Source organism: Cibotium barometz, chromosome 13 (assembly GCF_041138505.1).
Source record: "Cibotium barometz isolate CiBa-2024 chromosome 13, ASM4113850v1, whole genome shotgun sequence".
Taxonomy (NCBI): Eukaryota; Viridiplantae; Streptophyta; class Polypodiopsida; order Cyatheales; family Cibotiaceae; genus Cibotium; species Cibotium barometz.
Window position 1 is genome coordinate 56,227,682 of NC_141058.1, and position 11,738 is coordinate 56,239,419.

Consider the following 11,738-nt stretch of genomic DNA (forward strand, 5'->3'; position numbering starts at 1 on the left):
TCCTCTACCTCCTGCTTTGGAGGCCGAGACGGGTGGAGATCATCCGTTACCTACTCGTTTGCATTCTCTAGTACAGACGTATGATCGCAGACGATATGGAGGATGGCAGAGAGGATCACTTCCTTTAGATGGAGTGGTTTTCAGCTTCTGGGGCAGTCGCTACATGATTGCTCCATCTACCGTTAGTGGAGCAGGACGAGGCCTCTTTATTGCATAGGATTTACATGTGCCCCCTCATTCAGAGGTCACCCTTATGTCTTTTTGTGGACCTATATATTGATGGGGTCCATGGCATTAGCTTACTCGTCGCTACATTCAGAGCATGAGTACTTATGGATTATGTCTCAATGTAGCCTCTCTTTTTGATAGAGGGATCACACATGCAGAAGGACAAAGACTCTATGTTAATGGAAGACCTTACTCTCAAGGAAACATAGCAGGTTTAATCAATCGTAGTCGAGGGATGAGTTCAAGAACCAATTGCACATTTGTGGAGTGTGAGAATAGTCATGAACCAGAACATATGAGCAGGGATGTAGAAAGATACATAATTGTCAATGCTATTAGATCATTATGTGCTGGTGATGAATTGCTGGTTAATTATGGATGGCGTAGACCTCCACGAGCATCCTTACTAGATGAGGATTGAGAGCTACATTTCCTAATGTTATTGGCCTCTTGTACCCTAATTCTATAGTTTAATTTGCACCACGTTCTCTACTGTCTCTATTTTAATTTGATAATCATTTTTTATTGTCTGTAACTGTTTTGTATATATCTTTTCTTTTATATAGAAGCATGCTATTGATGTTGCCTTCAAATATGTAGATTCCGAATTGTGACATCAACAATATCACAAATCAACGTTCACATGACGCATCTCACATGTCAATAGAGTGCATGAGGATCCTATGCAAGAGTGATCCTAATGCATATGCAAGACTAAAAAAATAATATTCTCAGGACTTCAATAATGTGCGGGACCATATCTTTGATGACGACGATGGCATGTCTGATTTTATTGAGGATTGGTATCAAAATAATAGTGCAAGCGATATTCCTAATAACAACAAGAAGTATCTTCGAGAAGAAGCTCTAAAGCGTATCTACGTAGGAAGCCAACTGACACGACTCAGTGCAAATATATCCATTTCAGCACTTTTGAAGTATGTAACAATCTAACATTTCTTTTAATCTAAATATTTTAGGAGTAATCACAATATGTTTTGTTCTTATTGATTATATTTTTAATGGACTTTGTAGGCTACTCTCTCAGAAGTTCTTGCCGACAAGCAATTCCCTTCCTACATCACATGATGAGGTGAAGAAGATGATAAGTAGTCTTGGACTTGACTATTCTTCTATACATGAATGTCCCAACGATTGTATTTTATATAGAGGTCAGTACGAGGACGGTGTGACATGTCCAAAATGTCAAACTCCTCGTTATAAAGAGGAGAAAGGTAAGGTTCCTCGAAAGGTATTGAGACATTTTCCGTGGCTCCGCGTATAAAACATATGTTCCAAAGTCCCGAATTAGCTAAGCTTATGACATGGGGAGCGGAGCACAAGAGCAAAGATGGAGTAATGCAAATTCCATCAGATTGTCCTGCATTTGAGCATATTGATCTGCGATGGCCAGATTTTGCAAAAGAACCATGCCATTTAAAGATGGGTGGAGCATTGGATGGCGTGAATCCATTTTCAATGAGATCAAGTAAATGGTCTACATGGCCAGTGGTAGTTATTAACTATAATCTACCCCCGTATCTCAGCATTAAGAAAGAGCATTTAATGCTCTCACTCTTAATTCCGAGAAAACGACAAGTTAAAGATCTGAATGTTTATTTGGCCCCTCTCATCTCGCGACGATCTTCAAGATTTGTGGAGAGGGATTGATGTCATGGATATGTCCAGAAGCATCGGTCAAAGACAGTTCATTGTTTGTGGAATTTTAGCATGGACTATCCCCACGACTTTCCAGGATATGGTTTTTGCTCAGGTAAATGGTTTAAATATATATATTCTTTCATAAGTTTGTACGATGTTCATTACGCTAATCATCTTTGTTATGTTTTCCATATGCAGGGATATGTACCAAGGGTTATAAAGCTTGTCCAATTTGTGGTGATTGGTTGAGATCGACTTATAGCAAAAACCTCAACAAAAATATATATCTTTGACATAGACAATTTTTATCTGAGGACATTATCTACGAGACAGAAGGCAAGCCATACATGTTAATGGAAAGGTAGAAGAAGGGAGATGTCCAATACCAATGACACCAAAGGATTGGTATCTAAAGTGGACTGTTGGACCTGCTATCGATCCGGAGTCGGAGATCATAAGCGGCGATGATGATGACGTTGTAAAGCAGCGAGTGAGAGGAAAACGTACTGTAGCTCAAAGTCCTTCGATATGGTATACTTTGGAATATTGGAAGGATTTGAGGATATGTCACCTTCTTGATCCCATGCACATATTCAAGAACGTTGGTCAAACCTTATGGCAACACCTCGTTGGCTTGAAAGACACAGCGGCTGCAAGAAATGACTTAAAGGATCAAAACTCAAAGCCCAATCTATGGCCACTTTATGATGAAACTCGACGTGAGACAACCTACGAGCCTGCCCTATGGGTGCTCAAGATAGAAGAGCTGGAGACTATCAACAGGAAGATTCAGTCGATTCGTATGCCTACAGGATATGGGGCATCTTGTCGAAACATGTTCACTCTAGATGACAAGAGCTTGTCTGGTTTAAAAACACACGATTGGCACAATTTTGTGAAGGTAAATCTATTAAGATCTTTAAAAGTATTTATTTTCTTGTATGTTTGTTGATCGGATTAATCATGTATGTAGCATGTTCTACCCCTTGTTATTGATGGATGTACTACAAGAGGAGTTCAAGATGTGATATATCGCCTTGGATCGCTTGCAAGGTATTTATCGCTCATTAATTTTTAGTATAAAATTTTATTTTATATCTTCTTTATTCAATAACATCTCTAATATCTTCTTTCTTTTACTGATAGATGGATTACATCTAAAGAGATTGCCAAAGGGTCAATTCCACAACAGAAGCGTGAATGTATAGAGCTTCTTTGTTTAATGGAAAAGGAATTTCCAACCTCCTTTTTTGATATCCAGGTTCATCTTCTAATCCATCTAGTAGACGAGATAGAGCTCGCTGGTATTGTCAGCACTCGATGGATGTTTTGGGTCGAGAGGTTTATGGGAGTATTGAAAGGTTATGTACGTCAAAAAGCAAGACCAGAGGGTTCTATGGGCGGAGGGATGGATGCTTGAAGAATGCATGTATTACATTTGTGAATACCTTGAGAAAACCGATTCTGAAGCTCCATGCGTATGGACAAATGAGTCGTCTTCTACCATGTATGACGAGGTATTGTCCGGTAAGGGAGTCCCTTTTCGACTTAAGATCCAAGATAAATTGGATATTTCTACTTTCATTGTCTATAATAGCGAATGCATGCAACAATTCGTTGATGAGTACGAGGAGGAACTAGCAAGCAAACGAGTTGGTAGACGTAAAAAGAGGAGATCCAGACGTCAAACCAATGTAAATAACGACGGGGACATACCTACTTTCATGGATTGGTTATACACCCGTATGCAATGTGCGGTTAGTGATCATGAGCCAATCTCTACGGAACAAAGAGAGTTTATGATTGGGTGTGAAATACAGGTAACTTGTTTGGTTTTGAAAACTCTAAACTAAACAAATGAATCTCAAATTTTTTTAATAATTTATGTTTTGGTGTAGGCTCAAATGTATACCAACATGTGGGCTTATGGACAACATCTTCGGATAAAATCTATTGACGACTTACATCTAACTTAGTATTCTTGCGTTGTTGCCTCTTTTAAGCAATTATCACGTGCAAGTTCAAGAGACACAAATCTTAATGACAATGAACTTGGTTACGTGGGAACCATAGTAGTAGGCATTTATGAAGTATCATATCGTATCTTCAAGCAGGTAAATGAGATCTCTCTTCATGCAACAATAACATGTAGATTTCTTAAAGCTAAACATAATTCTAAAGTTTTGATTCGTGTATTTTGACAGGTGAGTTTGAAGGTGGATTGGTTCCGTGCCGGGTATAAAGGCAATAATGCCACAATGAAAAGAGAACCATCCGGATTTTGGTCCGTCGACTCCTCAAAGTTATTGCATGCAACAAAAGAGCCTTACATTCTGCCAACTCATGTTGAACAAGCATTCTTTTACAAGAATACAGATGCTCATCCATGGTGGCAAGTTGTGCATGTCCAACCTAGATGTCGACACTTGTTTGATAGCGTTGACTCTGAGATAGTGGATCAGGATGATTTGATTACATCCTCGAATCTAGACACATCGACCTTAGAGAGGTGTAGAATTCTTCTATCCATCGATCATGATGACATTGTCGGTGATGAGGACGACAACGATCCAGACTCTGACACTACAGACACCAAAGAGGAGGAAACATGGATGTCGAGTGCCTACGGAGGAAATGAACGTGAACATAAATTTAACGATCGAGGAGTTTGAAGAAGTCAACAAGGATAATGAAGATGAAATTTTATTGACGGTTTATCTCAGAGATGATGATGAGGACCAATAGTCTTACGTATCAACTCACGGATTAGCCTATGTTCGGTAAGATTTAATCTCAAAATCATTCATTGTGAAGTCTTGTTTTTTTATTATAAACTTACTAAAAAGGGTGGGTGGTGGGGAGTCTCGTGGTGATAGCCTCATATCACTCGTGTCGGGATTCGATTCCCCTCAGACTCGTTTTTCTTACTCTAGTTGTGTACAGGCTTCTATCTCGCGTTTCAACCCCAGTATCAGCATCTCAACCTTCAGTACCCGCAATCAAGCAACGTTCCCTGGATTGACTTGGCCTAGCAGTAGACCATCGAAGCCAGCAGTCTTCTAGCATTTCGTGGGCAGTAGTTCCAGCAGCACCCTCAGTGTGACTACCCGCAGTACCCTTAACCGCAACACACCCCATGGTGTCCATTGGTATCAGAGCTCTCTGGTGGTAACTTTTTAGTCTCATAGGTCATCTTGGCCTTTTGAAGACGTAAATATAGCATTTTATTTTGTTTCATTTCTCTCTCTCTACTTACCGTGCATTGTCGCGTTGATGACTCAGGAGTTTACACATTTGTTTCAGCAACCACTTCCGACTCCATCCTGCCCCAAACTCCGTCTCCAGTGTGTTGATGACATATTTCTTGTCATCCTCCTCGAGTTGATTGCTGCATTGCAAAATAAAGTCAGTTAGTAATTCAAATAAAAAACTGTAATTCATATTCTTTATGTTAAATAATACTTACTGCCATGTTATATGAACTCGCTCTGTAGATATGACATGCAAAGATCTCTCATCCGTCGTCTGAAGGCGATGCCGGATCTGACCTGAAGGATACCCCCGTCAGGTGTGATGTCGCATGTGACACCCAAAGTCCCAGTGCACGTGCGCATCGGCACTGGTGGGGGCACTAGTGGTGTGGTACTCTACCGCCGCTGATGCCTACGCGCAATACAAACATACGATATATTGAGATGTGAGTTCGTAAAAAATACTTGATATTTAATCCGTAATCGCCATAAAAGATATACCTACGGGAGGAATGGCCACTACCCTGTGAATCAGGTGTCACTGAGTAGTACTAGGAGGTACATCAGGAGTAAGCCGTTGACTCTCGTGATGTGATGTAACTGGGATAGGAGTCCTAAGCAAACAAAGACATCAAAAGGATATATATATTAAGAATTCTATATGTAAAAAATGGATGACATTACTATTTTATCAATCAAGAAGCTTACCGATATGCAGTAGTATGTACATGCCAAGATGCCTCCACTCTTGCATGTGGCTGGGAGGATGTACCCTCTCCAGGTCGTACGGGCATCCTGAATCTCCCAAGAATCTCAATCGCACCGTCTAAACCCGCATCATCCATCTCCACATAATCTGTCATGGCCTCTGACAGTGTATCTCCAGAAAGTCCAGTGCCTCGTAGCAAAGACTTGATGATCGCCAACTTCACTTTACGGTCGTGGTCACTCATCGTATCTATATATTTAAAACAACTATATGTCAGACTAGAGATACATTGTTAAATACCTGGACTTTATGACACACACACAAACACAATCCTCGCTCCCTCGCTCAACACCAGATTGGTCCCGAAGTCCGGTCCCCCTTGCGATATTTATTTCTTCATTAAGAGATTGAAAATAGAAAGCGGGAGTGCAATTGGGCACTCCATTTGAGTCCCAAACAGTGAATTTCAGCTTGCTGTATTTTCTGTACAGACCTGTTTTCAGCTCTGTACAACCACCACACTGTCTTGGTAGACCCTATCAAGGTCCCTCTACAATCTGGCATCAATTGGGCCTTAGAACAGCCCCTGAATAGTCCAAAAATAGCACTAATTTAGTGCTGAATTGGACACCTGCGTGGTGAGGTAACTACCCTCACCTGTTCCTGCTTTGGAGCAGCAGTTAGCTACTCCTGTTCCTGACAAAGGAGGCTCTTGCCTTAGCCAAAAAGCATATTCCCCATACAGCTGTACATAATTCATGAGAGTAGCCCACTAGAGGGGCATTACCATAGCTGAATATAGGTTAAGAGAGGCTGTGGGGAGCAAGCTCAACCCTCAATGCATAGAGAACAAGGAAGGGGAAGCTGGAGGACCCAGTAGCTGTCCGACTGCTTAGACATTAGTCGTGGAGTGTCTCACTACTGCTGGCCGACTGGATGTATGCAGTCGTGGGCCTCATGTGCTGCTGGCCGACTGTTGCTACAGTCGTGGAGGGCCTTTTCTGTTGAAAGAACGGTAGAGGGGGAGGAGACACACACACAGGAGCAAAACCTAATGTATATTGCAAACCCTAACCATAGAGGGAAGCCATGTCCACTCTCACACAAAGCATAATGCCATAATCCAAAAACCACACACCACACAATGAGTTGTGTCCACACTCTACTAACCCTAGCTAATGTCCACACACTATGACCAGCTGGACACGCGGTCATTTATGTCTCACACATGTTCCTACCTAATCTGCCAGCACATAGCATAGCTGGCTCACACTGACATCGAGCTTGAATCTCAACAGCCCCTCTCAAGCTCATGATGTACTGCCGATGAAGATGTAGATGAGCTTGGGATATCAAGACTCTCAACACTCCCCCTCAAGCTCATCACATGTACTCCCAACGTAGTCCGGAAGTACTCAAACTTCTCCCTACTAAGTGGCTTTGTGAAGATATCAGCCACCTGCTCATCAGTCTTCACATACTGAAGATCAACTGTACCATCCAGCACCTTTTCTCTGACAAAGTGATAATGGACCTCTATGTGTTTGGTCCTCGCATGAAACACTGGATTCTTTGCCAACTGTATACTGCTCATGTTGTCACAATGAATGACAACTTTCCTATCAATAGGCTCACATAAATCTGTCAAGAGACTCTTTAACCATATAGCCTCACAAGTAGCAATGGCTGCACCTCTGTACTCAGCCTGTGTACTGGATAAAGCAACTGTAGGTTGCTTTTTGCTACTCCAACTCACCACGGCACTTCCAAGTGTAAAAGCATATCCACTAGTAGACCTCCTGTCATATGCGCTACCTGCCCAATCACCATCTGTGTAGCCATGTATGTCCAAGCTTCTACCACTCTCATAAAATAGACCATAATGTGCTGTGGTCTTCACATATCTCATGATGCGTCTCACTGCATCCAAATGTGGTTTCCTGGGGCTCTGCATAAACTGACTGACTAGACCCACAACATAACTCAAATCCGAGCGTGTGATAGACATGTATATGAGACTACCAAACCATCTTCCTGTACATAGAAGGATCATCCAATTCCTCGCCATAATTAGCCCGCAACTTCACATTTTGCTCCAATGGTGTACTCATAGGCTTACACCCTGTCATGCCATACTTTGCCAACATATCTAATGCATATTGGCGCTGTACTAATCAAGTACCTGCATGATCTTTCACCACTTCAATTCCAAGGAAGTATCTCAACTCACCAAGATCTTTCATGTCAAATTGCCCACTCAAAGCTTTCTTGACATGCATCACATCTGCACCATGATCACCTGTGATAATCAAATCATCCACATAGATGACGAGTAAAACAATCCCATGCTGTGTCTTCTTCACATAGAGTGAAGAATCTGCTGTGTAGAAATCTGAAAACCAAGTGAGATAAGATATCTGCTCATCTTATCACTCCAAGCACGAGGTGCTTGCTTTAGACCATACAATGCCTTTTTCAACCTGCATACGTGAGTGGGATATCTAGGGTGTACATACCCTTCTAGCTGTGCCATGTACACTTCCTCTTGTAGATCTCCATTCAGAAATGCATTTTTGACATCCGGTTGATGCATTTCCCAGCCATTAGCTGCAGCCATAGCAATGACTGCTCTCACTGTGCCCATCTTATCCACTGGACTAAACGTCTCATCATAATCCAATCCTTGGGTCTGTGCATAACCCTTTGCTACCAATCTTGCTTTATGTCTTTCAATAGAACCATCAGATTTGCACTTCACTTTGTAAACCCATTTACATCCAATAACATTTTTGTCCTTTGGTAGTGCAACCAAATCCCATGTATCATTATGGACCAATGCGTCCATCTCAACATCCATTGCTTTCTCCCATACATGCTCTCCAATAGCCTCTGTATAGCATGTAGGTTCCACATGCTTCACCATAGATGTCATATATGCATAGTGCATAGCAAAATCTCTATATGTCAACCTGTCAACAGGATATCTGACCCTCTGGGATCTCTGCAATGCATGCGGGTCACTCTATACACTCATGAAGGTTCTTTTCTTTTTTCTTTGGAGCACATACTAACTGATTCACTACAATGTCGCCATCTTTGCTGCCGGCTTGCTTTCCAGCGTCTGCGCCAGCCTCGCGTAGGTTTGGCCACAAGCGACACGTGGGCCTGGGCGCCTGCCTTGCCTGGCCTGGGCGCCTGCGCTAGGCTGCGTAGACCTAGCTACGTAGGCCTAGGCACCCGCTAGCCTGCTGGCCGCCTGGGTAGGCCTAGCCACCTGGCTAGATAGCCCTAGGCGCCTGGCCGCTTGTAGCTGCAAGTAGCATCATATTCAATTTAGAGAAGACAAAAATCATAAAAAACCATAAAATGAATAGAAAAGAGAAGAATCTCCAACTTATGAAGGAATTTGAGAGCTTTCCTTTGGCTTGATGGTTTGAGGGTTCTACTCTTGTTTGAAACAAGAGTGGCCACCAATCTTTAGAAGAGGGAAGGCCTAAAAACTAATGAATTATGAGTAAGTTCACAGTTTTCTGGCTCTTGGGGAGAAGTAGGGTAACAGTGCAAAAACACTATTAAGCTTCAACAAAGGGAAAGAATTCTATTTATAGGAAAAAGTGAGCTTCTAACCAAGCCAACTGATTCTAGAATTTTCCAGATCAGTTTTGACCATTTTTGGGTCAGTTTAGTCCACTTTTTGGATTTAGTTGAAACAGGAGAGAGGAGAGATAAAAATATCTCATTATTTGGGAGTTTAAAACTCTCCCACACATGTGAAATAGGCGCCTCCTTCATGAGGGGAATTCCCCCATACTGAGGTGTCAAAAATGCATCATTTCTTCTAAATATCTCTCTTTTTTAACTATTAACCTTGTCCTTAGTCAACTCTTCATCTTATGTGAGTATTTACTCATTTTTGGGGGATTTTCCTTTTATTTCTCCATTTATCTCCTCCCTACATTTGGTTGAATCTTATTGGTCCATAGGAACCTTAATTTAAAATTTCAAAAAAATCTTGACCCCTAGGATAATGCCTCTTAAGATTATACTTAATTTCTAATGCACCTTCTGAAAATCTTTTTAAACTTCTATTTCAAGGGAACTTATTTTAATAAGATGAAATATTTTTTATCCAAAAATATTTAAAAATTGAATTACCACTCTCTAGAAAATTTTCTCTCTCTAGGCCAAAACTGGTAGAAACAAGATCTTTTATATTTCTGAAGAGGGATTTGATTATAGGAAAAGATGCTGGACATCTTGAGAGGCTAGGGAGGAATCTTACATTCTCTCCCACTTGAAAAACATGAGATGCCCTCATCTCACAAACTGGGAGTAATCCCGCAAAACAGATCGGCTTCATTCTCCCAGGTGGCATCTTCAAAAGGATAGAACTTCCATTTTACCATGAGAATTCAGTTCCTAAGAATCTTTTCTCAAACATCAAGAATTTCTTTAGGTTGGAGTTCTATCTGTCCTTGGGTTGAAGAGGTTAGGATTTCATCATCAAGCACATGATTAGGGCTTGGCACATATTTCTTTAGAAGGCTTACATGAAATACATTATGAGAGGCAGAAGAAGCTCGTAGGCTAAGTCACCTACTTTCTTTGTAATCAGATATGACCCACAATATCTGGGGGATAACTTCTTGTACTTCCCAAGAGATAGAGAACTTCTTTCGGGCCGTACTCTATGTTGAGATATCAAGCTCATCCAGTGAGGCGGTGGACACTGATGACCCGCCTGGGGGATAGGCCCCACACTTACACACCACTGGCATGGTTGGTGAGATCATGGGTGATATGCGGCCAGTGGGATGACAGGCTGTGCGCGACAGCCATTCTAGACTGGCATAGTTATAGCGCCAGCTCATTTAGTTGGGTTTACACTATAGAGAACCCGTGTATGTATTTGGTTGAGTACCTTTCATAGTGTGTGCACTCTTATCTTGTATATGGTGTGTTGAGTGTTGAGTAGAGAAGAAGAAGATTTTCAGCCTCTCACCTTGTGTGTGTTCTCTATTAGGGTTTTGTGAGTGTGTATGTGCTTGCAAGAGCTTAAGCTCTCTTCCCCCCTACATCTTTTCATGGTATCAGAGCCTGGATCATGCTAAGGGCTGAGCTGCAAGCAAGAGATCCACAGGCACAGCGGAACGAGGGTAAGAGCTTCAACTACTCTTCCCTATTTGTGTTGGTGACTACACCCTTGTCGCTCGGGAGCTCTACGGGAGGCACCGGCAAACGATCTCTGATTGAGGAGCTTTCTTCGCGGGAGTAAATCCATAGGGAAACTATATATTATCCTATCAGACAGTATTTTCTAGGCCAAAAACGCGTTTCGGGCGCGTCTGGACCTCCGTTTTTCAGAAAGCAGGCGATTTCGAGCACTGCAGGTAAGTCATCGATTCTCTGCAAAACTCTATTTTAAGAACTGCAGGAAGACAGATTGACTGTGCAGACACTGTGGGTGCTGCAAAGAGGTCAACAGTTGCCATTGGGTGTATGTATGCACATTGAAGTCACTGGTTGTGACATTTGAGAGTACTACAGTACCGCTGTAGGAAATACAGCAGTTTGTGCAGGACAAACCAGAGTGCTGTTTTTGGTAAAATTGTGTGTTTGGCAAGATGTCAAATGATGGGATAACCCAGATTGTGGCTGAGAAGCTAGATAAGAATAACTTCCATGCTTGGAGGTTCAGGTTGACGAATTTCCTGATGGGAAAGGGCTATTGGGACTACATAGAAGGTGAGCATGAAGAGGCACCGGAGATACTGGACATAAATCCCGACTACTCTGCAGATGTGAAAGAGTTTAAAGACTGGAACCAAGGAGCCAGGAAAGTTATGTATTGGCTCTCCATTAGTATATAAGACACCATGATTGGGCAC